Here is a 14,587-nt window from a genome sequence, read left to right as displayed (position 1 = left end):
GCTGGAACATATGTGGCATCAAAGCAGAAAGGTAGGCTAAGGTCAGCATCTAGTGGGCCTTGAATATAGTTTGGATCTAATTCACTGGCAATGGGAAGTCGTCAAAGGTTTCTGAGTAGGGAAAACATAGTCAGAAATCCTCTTTGGGATTCTTAATCTGGCAGCAGTGTGTTGGATGGTTATGGGATCGCAGACTTTGAGCTAGAAGGGTCGTCAAGTATAATCCCCTCTTTTCCCAATTGAGGTAATTGAGGCCCAGAGAAATTAAGTGACTTGCTCTGAGTCAAACAGATAAGTGTCTGCTGTTGAGCCATGGATCCACATCCCCAAGTGAAGGTATAATAGACATCAACATGGATTCAACATGCTCATCTTTCTTTTATGTATGTTTTTTAATTTTTTTAAGCTTAACATGTTCATCTTTCCCACAACCTTACTTCCCTTCTCCCACCTTCCCCATTTCTGTCGAGGGGAAGGGAGTCCCCAATTCTGTCCTTCTAATCACCCATGTTGAAAGTCTTGGAGTCTACTTAGATCTCTTACTTTTCTTCACCTTCCAACTAACCCATGCCAAGCTTTGGCGATTCTATCTCCATGACATCTCTTCCACCTGTTCCTTCCTCTCCACTCTCCTAGCCACCACCCTAATTCAAGCTCTCATCACTTCTTGGATTACTGCAACAGCTTCCTAAACTTTCTTCCTGCCTCAAGAATTCCCCTGCCTCCAAACCTTCCATGTAGCTAGTAATTTTCCTAAAGCACCATTCTGACTGTGTCACTCCCTTTCTCAAGAAGTTCTAGTAGATTGCTATTGCCTCAGAAATCAAATATAAGCCCCTGCATTTAAAGCTGTTCACAATCTGGCTCCAATCTACCTTTCCATGCTTCTTGTATATTACTCCCATTCAGGGAAGCTGCAGTCTTATGGAATCGGCCTTGCTGATCTTTATACATGACATGCCATTTCCTCTCTCCATGACTACATCAGTTCTTCCTCCTGCCTCTTCTCTGCCTTTTAGAATGACTAACTTCCTTTCAAGTTCTGCTCAAGCCCTACCTCTTGCATGAGGCCTCTTATAATGCCTCTCCATCTTAAAATGATTTTGGATTTATTTTGTACCTATTTTGCATATAATTACATGCATACAGCCCTTAGAAGCCATCTAATCCAGCCATCTCATTTTTTTGGATGAGGAAACAGGCACAGAAAAGTTAAATGACTTGTCCAAAGTCACATAGGTTCTCTGATCCCCAACTTGATCAATTTTGATGTGTGGACCTTGCATCCAAATGGAGATGTCTACAAATATGTCATTTGACCCTCACAACAACCCAGGGAGGTAGGTGCTTTCATTATCCCCATTTTATGGTCAAGGAAACCCAGGCAGACAGGAGGTGAAATGACTTGCTCAGGGTCACACAGCTAGTAAGTGTCTGAGGCTGATTTTAAACTTTTGAATTTGAACAAATTTGGATTTGAACAAAGTCAGGTCTTTGTGACTTGAGGCTAAGTGGTCTATTTATTGTATCACCAACTACCTCTGGCATGGCTAAGTCTGGATGCAAGTGTGGGGAACCTGGGGCCTGGAGGCCACCATATGGCCCTCTAGGTCCTCAAGTGTGGCCCTTTCACTGAATCCAAACTTCACATCCAATCTTCTCCTTCCAAACTCAGTTCCATACTTCCTTCTCTCTGGATAACTTCCCTAACTAACCCCTTTCTCCAGGCCTTAACTCTTTTGATTTCCTTCTTCTCCAAACTGGTGTCTGAAGCTCAGACCTCATTCTGGCCTTATTTCTCTCTCTCTGGGTCTGTGTCATTTTTGTGTGTGCTGATTCAACTAGGATCTCTTTGGGGCAGGGAATTCATCTCCTCTTTTTTTCTGGATGTCCTTATAACACCCAGCACGTGGTTTTGACATGGGAAGTGCTCCATTAATGTTCTGAATTGACTGACAACATGCTCTTCTCTTACTACTCCCATTCAGAGACAGACCAGGCAGATATTAAGGAATATATGTGAAAGGGGCAGCTAGGTGGCACAGTGAATAGAGCACCGGCCCTGAAGTCAGGAGGACCTGAGTTCAAATCCGGCCTCAGACCAAACACTTGACACGTACTAGCTGTGTGACCTTGGGCAAGTCACTTAACCCCGATTGCCTCACTAGAAAAAAAGGAATATATGTGAGAAGTGATAGCTACTAGGATCCTTGTTACAGAGGCTAGTTTTTCCTGAATCCCTACTATCTCCTGCTCTCCCAAGGATAGAACAGTTTTTCCTCAGGGAAGGAAAAGGAATAAGCATTTGTATAGTGCCTACTATGTGTCAGGCAATGTGCTAAGTCTTTACAAATATCTTATTTGAGCCTCAAATTTTGTATGCATTTTGCAGTTGAGGAAACTGAGGCAAACAGAGGTTAAACAACTTGCCCAGGATTACACAAATAGTTAAGTGTCTGAGGCTAGATTTGAACTCAGTTCTTCTTGTTTTCAGACCCAGCACTCTATCTACTGTACCATCTAACTGAAGCCCTAAGCCTAACCCTTAAAAGGTATTGAAACTTTCCTCAAGACCTTATGGACCCAGGGGAACCAAGGCAGTTAGTTCCTGGTGGCCTAAGTACAAAAATCAGTATAGGAAGAGTCAGGGGTTCTTCCTTGCATACCAGTGGGCCGCTATGGTGAATGCAGAGGTTGGAAAACCGTGTCCGAATAAATCAATGCTATATCCTTGTTGAATGTCCTTGCCATGCATTCCGTGGCTAAGTCAATTTCTTTGTGTTAGGTGGCCTACAAATGTCTCCTGACTTATAACAGATAAACAGCACGAGAGAAAATTAAACACACGAGATGATGTAAAGTACTTACATGCTCCTTAAGTAAGTATTGAGTATATCATTCAGGAGGAGAAAGATGGGAGAAGTTGGGAGGGCCATATGCTTAGATGGAACAGGTTTAGGGAAAGCCAACACTTTTAAAAAATATTTTAATTTATTTATTTTTAGTTTTCAACAATCACTTCCATAAGCTTTTGAGTTTTAAATTTTCTCCCCCTCCCTCCATGCCTCCCTCCCCCAAATGGCATGCAATCTGATATAGGCTCTACATATACATTCTTATTAACCATATTTTCATATTAGTCATGTTACAAAAAAGAATTAAAACCAATAGGAGGAACCACTAGAAAGAAGAAACAAAACAAAGCAGAAGAAAAAAAAGAGAAAATAGTATGCTTTGATCTGCGTTCAAACTCTGTAGTTCTTTCTCTGGATGTGGATAGCATTTTCCATCATGAGACTTTTAAGCCAACACTTTTTAATGGCATAATCTAAGAAGGTGTCATGGGAGCAGATGGGCTAGGGTATGCATCATTCTAGGTGTAAGGGACAGTACCTGGGGCAGGACAAGAGATGAGAAGAGGTAGCCAACGGCACAGGGAGTAGATAGAAAGGTGACTTGAGCAAAAATGAATGGTAGGAGTGGGACTGGAGAGAGAGAGTATAGTAAGAAGAAAGGGGCAGTGATACAGGCAAACTCAGACTGGGGCCAAGGTGGTTCAGGGAAGAGAAATTGTATCTTATTCTACTATATTCCAGCCAAACTGGAATACTAGCTTTCTCTGAACTCTGTACATTCACATACACTGTCCCATATGCCTGAGAGGCACTCCTTCCTAGGTTCTCCCTTTGCCTATCCTTTTTTCTTTAAGGCTCAATTTAGGAGCCAACCTTCCCTGTTGCTAGGTTTTCCTTCTTAACGTGCCTTGTATTTACTCCTCTGGGCACCTATTATATCCACCCAGTAGAATATAAGGTCTATGAGGATAGAGATTATCTTGTTTTGGTCTTTGCATTTCCTAAAGCTAGCAGACTATCTTACACGTAGTAGGTGGCTTAAGAAATGTCTGTTCAATTGGATTGAAAAACAGAAGTTGTTTTCTGCCCATTTGAAACCTTTATACCATACCTGCATTACTGCATTAACTTTTTAGCTGGTTTCTCTCTAACTATTCTCTTTCCCTTCCAATTCATCTTATTCAGACTAGTCTTCTTAAAGCACAACTTTTATCCAGTTGCTTACTCAAGAATCTATGATAGCTCCCTCTTATCCATCATATCAACTCTTATCTTTGACTTTAAGGACCTTCATAATTTTTTTTTTTAGGCAACTGGGGTTAAGTGACTTGCCTAAGGTCACATAGCTAGTAAGGGTCAAGTGTTTGGTCTGAGAGTGGATTTGAACTCAGGTCCTCCTGACTTCACGGCTGGGGCTCTATCCACTGCGCCACCCAGCTGCCCCAGACCTTCATAATTTAATCTTGCTTTGATCTAAATAATCTTATTTCTCATTACTCCCAAACGTGAACCCTCTGTTCTATTAAAACTGGTCTCTTTATTGTTCCTGAGCATACCATGTTCATTCTCCCCTCTGTACTTTAGCTTGCTTCAGCTCCTCCCCCAGTCCAGAATGCTGTCTCATTCCTCTCTATTTTTCCAAGTACTTACTGTCCAGCCCTTAAGACCTAGTTCAAGTTGTATCTCTTCAATGACAGCAACTGCCTAGACATATTCCATTATCTAGTGATCTCTCCCATTTTGGGACTCCTGTTATACTTACAGTCTGTACCACCAAATACTTTATTGTTTACTGTCTTGTACTAGTTATATTTCTCCATTAAAGTCTTCTTCCAATGTTTTTGTCACCTGCATGCAGCCCAGGGGACCTCCAAAGGGAACACACAGAACCAGAGTCATTCTTGGAAGGCCTGATGACAAATAGGGTCAGGTGCTCTCTCTGGCTCTGCCTGCAGCCCAAGGTAAAAGTACAGGGAACTCTAAAGCAAAGCTTAGTTATGGCTCATGCACAGGGTCTCCCCTTCTTTTTCCACTAAGGTATTCAATGTACAATATGGGCATCAGGTATAGACAGAACAGCTGGCTATTTCCTTAACCATAGAAACTGTATAAAACACAGAGAACTCAAAGGTATGCATAAATAAATACAGGAAACAGAAAACACTGAAAATAACACATGAAATTCGTTATATTCCCCCAAAACCGTTTTGTAGGACTACTGAAAAGCTATTTCTCATTTGCTTCAGACCTGCATTATCTGAGAAACTTATAGCAATTATCATGGAGTGTTGGCAACATCCAGATCTCCTGGCCCTTCATCACATAGCTTTAATCCTACAATAAAGGATGATCCTTTCAGCAGGTTTGTTTTTTTTTAAAGAAAATCTTCTGTTCAGTTGATGCCAGAATCCTGAACTCAGGAAATTTCTGACCCTGCCAAGGAGGGAAATATCTATTTCTTAGGATTGCTAGTCATTGGGCCACAAAATAAAGAAAAGGAGGAAGGAAGGAAAGAAAGGAAGTTAGGAAGGAGAGAAGAAAGATAAAAGAAAGAAAAAAAAGAGAGGGGGAGAAACAGAGACAGAGGCAGGGAGACAGAGAAAGAGAGAGAAAGAGAGAAAGGCAGAAGCACTAGTCAGAATTGAAAAGTCAATAGATTTTAGTCTCAGGCTCACCTAGTTAAGAGTATTTCCCTGTCATGTGCTTCTGCTGCAAGTGACCATTTTCTGTTGAACTGGAAGAGAAATTCCTATCCTACTCTTCCTTACCTTACTGGAAGACTGAGAAAGAGGAAAGTATGTAACAAAGAAGAATCCAAAAATAGTGATGGAGATCACAGCCATCATATTAGTAAAGATGACAACTGTTAGAATAGCTGTGGGCAAACACACTAATGTATATTGATAGAGGTGTGAATTGGTGCAACCATTCTGGAAAGCAATTTGGAATTGTACTCCAAAAGTCACTAAACTGTGTAAACCCTGTGACCGACAGATGCCACTAACAGGCAGGTGAAAGGACTGAATAAGATATAGAAAATATTTACACCCTTACTTTTTATTATAGTAAAGAACTGCAAACAAAACAAATGCCTATCAATTACGGAATGGTTGAACACTTTATGGTGACTCAATGTAATGGGATATTATTACACTGTAAGAAGTGATTAAAGGGATAGATTCAAAAAAATCTCAGAAGATTTTATGAACAGATGCAAAACAAATTAAGCAGAACCAGGAAAACAAGTTACACAGCAAGTATGATATTGTAAAGGAAAGCAACTTTGAAAGAATCATGAACTCTGATCAATGCATGTATGGTTATGTCTCCAGAGGACTAGTAAAGAAGCATACTTCCCATTTCTTGGAAGAGAGGTAGTAGACTGTAGGTGTGGAATGAGACACATTTTTTTTCCTTTCAAATTTCTTTTTCTTTCTTTCTTTTTCTTTTTTTGGCTAGGCAACGGGGTTAAGTGACTTGCCCAGGGTCACACAGCTAGTAAGTGTTATGTGTCTGAGGTCAAATTTGAACTCAGGTCCTTCTGAATCCAGGGCTGATGCTCTATCCACTGCGCCACCTAGCTGCCCAGAGACATACATTTTTAAGCATAACAAATGTGTAAATTTGTTTTGCTTGATTATACTTTTTTGTTATAAGAGGAGGCTTTTGTTTGGTGGGGATAATTAAGGAAAGGAGTGGGGGTAGTGATAGTGATGCAGAAAGAGTGTTAATGAAGAGTTTATGAAATATACAGACAAATAAAGAAGGAATGTCAGAAGGGGACACAGATAAGCAGGGTTGTTGGTGGAATTATGTTAAATTTAATATATACCTAAAAACCTGATAAAGTGTATATAATAGATACTCATGGTTTCATATACAAGGCTCTTTTTCTGTATTTCTTTGGTTCATATTGGTTGTTCATATTTGTTGACATTTATCAAGTTCATAACAAAAAAAAAGAAAAAAAATGTCAAAAATAAGGGGGCAGCTAGGTGGTACAGTAGATAGAGTACCAGTTCTGGAGCCAGGAGGACCTGAGCTCAAATCCAGCCTCAGACACTTATTGGCTGTATGACCTTGAACAAGTCATTTAACCCTAATTGCCTCCCAAACAAATAAAAATAATGGTGAAACGTCATTCTTATGGGCTGTGCTAGAGGGGAGGGAAAAAGATTCTTCTAAAGATAGTCCTTTCTCTTGAGCCTCAGTTGTAATTAGTCACTTGGTACCAATTAGGGATTCATTGTGTGAAGGCCCAACAAGGTAAGTGTCCTCCACTGAAGGGCTAGGATACACGTCCATCACCTCCACGGGAGGTGCTCTTTTCCAACAAAGGTTGATGTCCTGAAAACTCATCCAGTGGATTAATGGAGAGGGAGGGGAAAAGGAGTACACCATCAAAATCATCAAGGGTTCTTGGGTCATTCCCCATCACACACTTCATTCTGGGGTAGAACTTACCTTAGGTTTTTGAAAATCATGCCAAGGGATCAAAATTCCTAGGAATTCCTACCAAGTTGGAAAGGTTTTGAGTGTAGGCACTGGGAGAGACTGTCTCTTGTCCAAGGACCTGTTTAGATAAACATAGAGAGGATAATACCCAGGTTGCTTTCAGGGTGATGAATTTTCCTGCCAAAATAGCTCTCAAAGACCATCTATTAAGTCAGAAAAGAAGCAGAAGTAGGAGCAATGACTGGAAGTTGCTGAGAGGCAGAATTAGTCTAGATGTGAAAAACAAAAACAAAACAAAACAAAAACCACTTACATCTCTATTTTTCTGAGGACCCTTCCAACTTTGAGATTCCAAGTAGCTATGCTAATATAATCACAAATCCTTTATCTTCTTGCTTGATTCATATTCTTTAGGTTTATCACCCTAACTAGATTTTAAGCTCCCTGAGGACAGAGACCATATTATGTTCCTTCATTATTCTTCATAGCACATAGTGCACTGCTAGGCCTGTAGAAGGGACCAATTGGTAGTATGATGGACTTGCCATCTTCCAACTTAACCAGAGAGATAACTCTTTCCTAACAGCTCTACTCTGGACAACAGAGGATCGAATTGGGGAGTATGGTAAGAAGAAGTCCTAGACCTTTAGAAATAACCCCCTGGTTGAGGGATGGGAGTTATGCTGAGAGCAGTTACAGGTAATAATAATCAGGGAAGCCTTCTTGATGGAAGGGAGTTTTGAACCGAGTTTTGAAGGCAAGGAGGAGTGTGTAGGATTCAGATGACAATACAACTAATAGACACCAGAACTATACTTTAAAACTGTATTTACTCCTTCACTTAAGTCCTATTGCATCTCAAAATCATTCTGCAGACTTTAGTAACTGCCCTTTCCTCTTATTCCACTTAGATGGCTTAAAGTGATTATGACAATTGAGTCCCATCCTTATCCCTTCCACATTTGATAGCAATAAAGTCCCCAACTTTCCAACCTCTGCTATAATACTTGGAGCAATTGATGGGATCTCTTTTCATCAGATAGACTTGATACTTTGGGGGAGACTGTGTGAAGTGACTTCAAAGGCTCATAGAAAGACTCATTTATAATAATAATATTAGCTTTATTTATATGGACCTCAAGGCTTGCTAAACAGTCTATATATATCTTATTTGATCCTCACAAAAACCCGGTGAGGCTGGTCAGTCAGTTGGTCAGTCCTCAAGCATTTATGAAAAGCTTGTTATGTGTAAAGAGAAAAAAAACACAGCCCCTGTCCTCAAGGAGCTTACATTTTAATAGGGAAGACAACATGCAAACAATGATATACATACAAGATAAATACAGAGTAAATGGAAGGTAGGTGGCATATTAGCCCCATTTTAGAAATGAAATGGGGGTGGGGGAAGATAGAAAGAGATTTAGAGAGGAAGTGATTTGCCCGCAGAAATACAGTTAGTGTATTAGATGGGATTTGGACCCAATTCTTCCTGACTGCAAATCCAGAATTCAATTAATTTATACCAGTCTTTGTGGGAATTAGAGAGGTCCAGATCAAAAAAATCAAAAATACACCAAAACTCAACAATCCCTAAATGAATGGAAAAGACAGACTAGGAGAGAGAGAAAGAAGACCCAGTACCCTGATTCCTTTCTGAGTTCCCTATCATTCTCCCCCTTAAGGATAAAGGGAGAATATCTCCCAAGTGTACAGAAAGCCTGGATTAATTAAGAGTAAGGTAGTGGAAAAGTCAATGGATATAGAATTAGAGAACCTGGATTCAAATCTTGATTAATCAATCAATAAATCCCTTCCAGCTCTAAATCTATGATCCTGTTACCCACTGAGAGATCTTCAGTTTAGGGATCCTTTCAATGTCCACCACCACATATCGCTCCAGCAGGACTGGACTTAGGTTCTCATTCCTAATTTGTCATGGTGGCATCTATCCATCCATCCATCATGTTTCTTTATTGTTCTCTTTGTTTAACTGAAAGGGGGAAGAGAAACAGAGAGCAAAGGACATGAAGATATAGTCATGAATTAAACAACATTTAGCTTCTCCCCACTCAATCTCCAAGTATTATAGAATGATCAGTTTAGAAATGGAAGGGATTTTAGAGAACATCTTATCCAATTCTTTCATTTTATACATGGGGAAACTGAGACTCAGAGAGATTAAATGATCTGTCACAGGTCATACAGCTAAAAAGTAATAGAGATGGGATTGTACCTCCAAAAGGAGCACTATTTTCATGACACTATTTAGCTCCTCATGGTGGCATCTCATAAATCAATGTTTCCAATGATCCCAAGAGCCTATATGCAGAAAGCTCAGTCTTGACCACTGGGGATTCAGAAGGAGGAGGGGGAGACACATAACTGCCCTTTCAAGACCTTACCCTCTGATGAGGACACAGAAGAATATTTACAAAGCAGCACAAATTAAAATTTTATCTCATCCATTTCAACAAGTTATTAAGGAGATCAAGAACAGTTCCTGCCCACAAAAAACTTACATTCTACCAGAGGAAGCAACATATTCATGGATAAATAAATACAAAATATATACAAAGGAAATCTGGGAGGTGTAAAGGGAGCACTAAGAAAGTGAGGCGTGATCAGAAAAAGGCCTAGATTAGGAGGTGGTACCGCAACCGTGTCTTGAAGGCAGCAAGGCTTCTAAGAGGTAGAAGTGAGAAGGGAGAGCATTTCAGGCTTGGAGACAGCTTGCTCAGATTCAAGGAGTATGCATGAAAACACGGGCAGCTGCATATCTCATTAAGCTTCTAACCCAGGCTATGATGGTTGAGGGATGGGAGTTATGCTGAGAGCAGTTACAGGTGTGATAATCAGGGAAGCCTTGATGGAAGGGAGTTTTGAACCGGGTTTTGAAGGCAAGGAGGAGTGGGTAGGATTCAGATCCAATACATCCATCTCATCCAGTAAAATCAGCAGATGGAGTGAAGGGGGAACTAGGTAGACCAGCTGGAGAAAGCGCCCCCGGGGAAGTGGCTTGTCTCCTCTCCTCTCGAGTCTCTCTCATTGACTGACCTGCCCCAACCCCTCCTCCTTCCCTTTTCCAGCTCTTCAGTCTGTTGCCCCGACTCCCCTCCCTTGTCTTCTTCGATAATCTCCTGACATCCCTTCAAATCCAATTACTGGATTAATTGACGTGCGAACCAAGAGACAAACAGAGAGGAGCTGAAAACAAGGGGCGGCTCGGATTTATTCTCCGGCCTCCAGCAGGTCCCCGGCCGGGGGGAGATTTACAGGGTCTTGAACACAGCGACAATTCAAACCTTTGATTAATCATGTTTTTCTCCCGGCCCCATAATTTAGTTGCTCTTTTTCCCTCCCTGCCTTTTTTTTTTTTTTAATCAGTGGAAACAGAGACTGAGTCTTCATCAGCTTCAATTACAAATATTAAGCCCCTGGACAGCACTTTTGACAGAGAAGCAATGCCCCCCCCCCGACCCGCCCCCCTAAATCATCCCCGAATTAACATCACAATCGGCGGCTGGCGGGCGCTCAGATTTAAAAGGTGGCATATTGTTCGCGGACGGTCTAGTTCAGTATGGCAAGCTTAGCTCCCTCCCTCTGCACCCCCGCCTTCCTTCCCTCTACTACCCCCCCTCCTGGGATCCCCAGGCGACGGTGACTCAGGAGCTACTGGCGGCGTATCAGCCTTCTCCCCTTCCTAGGAAGAGAAGGCTGAGGTCAGGGGCGCTCTAAGGAGGATCCAGAAGGGTGGGCATGAGTAGAGTGGGGCTGCATACAGAGGTGGGGAGACAGTCCAACCTGTCTACGGGGTAGACTAGGCCCTAAGACAAGAGCAGGAACCTGGGGAGCCTGGAGGCAGGCGGGGAGAGATAAACAGGGGCAGGAAGAGATTATTTCTGGGCGCTTGGGTAAGGGGAACAGATCAGATGCAAATCAGATGCAAATGCAATGCAGATAAGCCGAGATTGTCTTGGATGTAATGGCCGAGCAGCTTCTGAAAAGGAGAACATTGGCCGCCCCTCTCTGCCCTGGGGCTGACGGAGAGCTCTCTATTGACTTGCTCCTCCGCAATTTCGCGGGATGCGGGTTCATTGGGTCATTTATCTCAGTAGTGTGTGTGTGTGTGTGTGTGTGTGTGGAGATGAGATGAGAATTGAGCTGCACTTGAGGATTTGAACTAGAGGAAGGTGATCTCTAGTTGCAACAGGAGGGGATGAGGTCAGACCGCAGCAAGGTCCTCCAGGCAAGACTCAAGCAGGTGGTGAAGTCTTCCTGGCAGATTTTTCGGAGCAGCAGGCCCCTCCAATTAATCTGACTTTAGAAGGGGACACCTGGAGGCAGAGGGAAAGACTCATTGACCATTTGGCTATTGCCCGTTTGCCCCTAAGAATTGTTCCCCCTTCTCTCCTAAAATAAAAGCGAGAGATAGGGAAGAAAATGTTAACCCGGGTATCCAGATTTCCAGTTATTTTCTTAATCACCTGTCAGAGCCTGGCGAGCATTAATCTCTAGGCTCTGAGTCCTGCCTAGCAACATCTTAACCAATCAAAACTAAAGAAAACAGGGCGGCCTGCCCTTCTCGGACTCTGATAGGTTCACTCTAGCAACGATCAGGCTGAGTTCTCATAGGCTAGCGGCCAGCTGTATGGAAATAAAATTACCCAGGAATCCCTGTCTCTAGCTTTACTCCGCCCTCCGCTCTACGAACCTGTAGCTCACTGCAGTGAAGACAGGAAGCAGGAGAGCCATTTCTCTTGGGGCTTAGTGGTTGAATTTCCTGCCCTCTACACCGCGAACTCTCCCTGACTCCCCCAAAGGGGAAGACCTAAAGCAATTTTACCCGTCCCCATTGACTGGGCCCGCAGATGCCTAAGCTGAAAGCTCAGAAAAATTACTTGCGTGTCACTTACATTTCTTTTGCACATAGTCTATCCAATGTCAATATTCTGCCCTTCCCCTACAGTGCCACCCCAGTCACTGCTTCAATGCCCACCCAGGTAGTCCTGCTCTCCCCCTAGCATTCCAGTGCTCCCTCTTTCCCTATCCTCCTCCATCTCCCACCTGCTCCTTTTTTCACGAGCCCTTGCCACTCTCGATCCAGGCATTTCACCTCAGAATCTGAAGGAGGGGGCATTTAAGGGGAAAAACACCCCCCCTTCCAGAAAAAAAAAAAAAAACAACACCTCTCCATCCTCTCTCCCCATCCATTTTCTCCGAGGGAGCCGAGTTTGACAGCGAATTCATTCCGAGCGGGGAGGGTGATTTATTCTTCAAATATACCGACAAGTGCGGGCATGATGGAGCCCATTAAAATGTTGGGAGATTGTTTTTATGATTGAAGTCTGTATTACTCCAACCATAAAGAAAGAGAGCAAGGAGTCATTAGCATTTTCATGATGGTGTATTTCTGCTTGTCTCCGCGCCATCACTCATCTTTACTGCCCGTCCCTTTGCTCTCGCTTTGCTACAACGAGGAGAGACTGCAGCCTGAGTTGGGGTGGAAGGGGGGGGTGGTGGTGGGAGGGGGATGGAGATCCCCAAGCCGCTCTGCCCTTCACGCCAAATCCGCCCGGGCCTCCCCGGGACATGTCTGAGGCCGGACATATGCGTTGTGTCTCACTGTCTGGCTCAGCTGGCTTCTCCGTGGATTCTTTACTCTTCCCCAGCTCAGGTCACAAGGGCCTGAACGGTGCTTGGAGATCCGTGTGTGTGTGTGTGTGTGTGTGTGTGTGTAAGTGTGTGTGCACTCTCTTTTCAGTCTCATCAGCCCAAATGACACCTTGGAAATTCTGACTGGCGAAACGTGTTTATGTCTGGGTTTTCTCTCTCCAATTCATCAGCCCAAATGACTGGTATTTGAGGGAATGTGTGTGTTGGGGTGTGTGTGTGTGTGTGTGTGTGTGTGTGTGTGTGTGTGAGAGAGAGAGAGAGAGAGAGAGAGAGAGAGAGAGAGAGAGAGAGAGATGGGGTGCTTGTACTGTTGTATAATGTTTTTCTCTCTTTGGCCCTTCTGTTCTCCTGAACCTGAAAAGTACTTGGAGATCTCTACTGGTTTGGAGGGAGTGATGCTAAGTATTCCATGACAAAAGACCTTAGTGCAGGAGTTTAGAGGTTAAAAGTAGAAAAATGAGGGTAGAAGCAGAGGGTGGGACTGAGGGAGGACAATGAGGATTCCAGGGTTTTAGGGCTATGTTGGCAGAGAGTTGGGAGCCAGGACACCTGGGTGCTGCGTACTTTCTTAGCCAAGGAGCCCCCACAGGTCTTACTCTGATCCGTTTTTCCTCTTCTTGCTCAAGAAAAAAGCCAAGAGCCCAATTCAGATCATCCTGTCTCTACACCCTCCCCGCCCCGTTGGCCAGTTTTCACCTTTGACTCTTTTTCTACCAGAGTTCTAGTTGCTACCTGTGGCTTTCTCCCTTTCTCTGATCTTTTGGAACCCCAATCCTATTCTAGGTTTCACTTATCCCTCCCGACTTCTCTAGTGAAGTTTAAAATGGCCCATAGCCAGTGAAGAAGAGGGCCTAGGTCAAGATTAGAGCCTGGAGGGCCCAGGGCATGTGGTATAGAGCTGTTCTAAAGCCACTTGAGAACATCTGGGTTTTCTGTCTTTGCTCTTCCTGCTTTCTGATATGTTCCCACCCATCAGATGGATAGACGACCATCCCTCCTCAGGTAAACCTCAACATGTTTGGCGGTCCTACAGGACCAACATGTGTTTGAAGCAAAGGATGGCTGGGAGTCAAGTCAAAACAATAAGCATTTATTAATCACCTACTCAGTACTAAGTGCTAGGGACACAAAGAAAAGCAAAAACAACACCAACAACCAATCAAACAAACGAAAAACCCAGTCCTTGTTTCAAGGAGTTTCCAGATGAATGGGAGAGATGACATGAAAATTACTATTTATAAAAAAAAGATATATACATGATAAATTGGAGATAGTCAGAGATGATGAATGATTGTATTTTGGGGTACGCATGAGGGGGTAAAATAGAGACATTGGTTGGTGAGAATTTGAGGGGAAATTGAGGGATTCTAAAATAATATCCAAGATACCAGAGTACTCGCCCCCCCATACCCTCAGGGCTTCCCTCCCACTTTCTCCACTCTTCAAGGTATGGAGGAGATCCAGTCTAGTAAGTGCTTAGAGATCCCCCGAGAGAGAATTTACTTGTTCTGGGGCTTAGGATAGTGGTTAGGGTTGGGGGGGGGGGAAACTGGAGATACTTAGTCTCCACTTCCAGCCTCCACCTTCACTAATTAATGCCCCTC

Source organism: Vombatus ursinus, unplaced genomic scaffold (genome assembly GCF_900497805.2).
Source record: "Vombatus ursinus unplaced genomic scaffold, bare-nosed wombat genome assembly UNPS02012958.1, whole genome shotgun sequence".
In the NCBI taxonomy this organism is placed as follows: Eukaryota; Metazoa; Chordata; class Mammalia; order Diprotodontia; family Vombatidae; genus Vombatus; species Vombatus ursinus.
Note: the sequence above shows the minus strand (reverse complement) of the source record.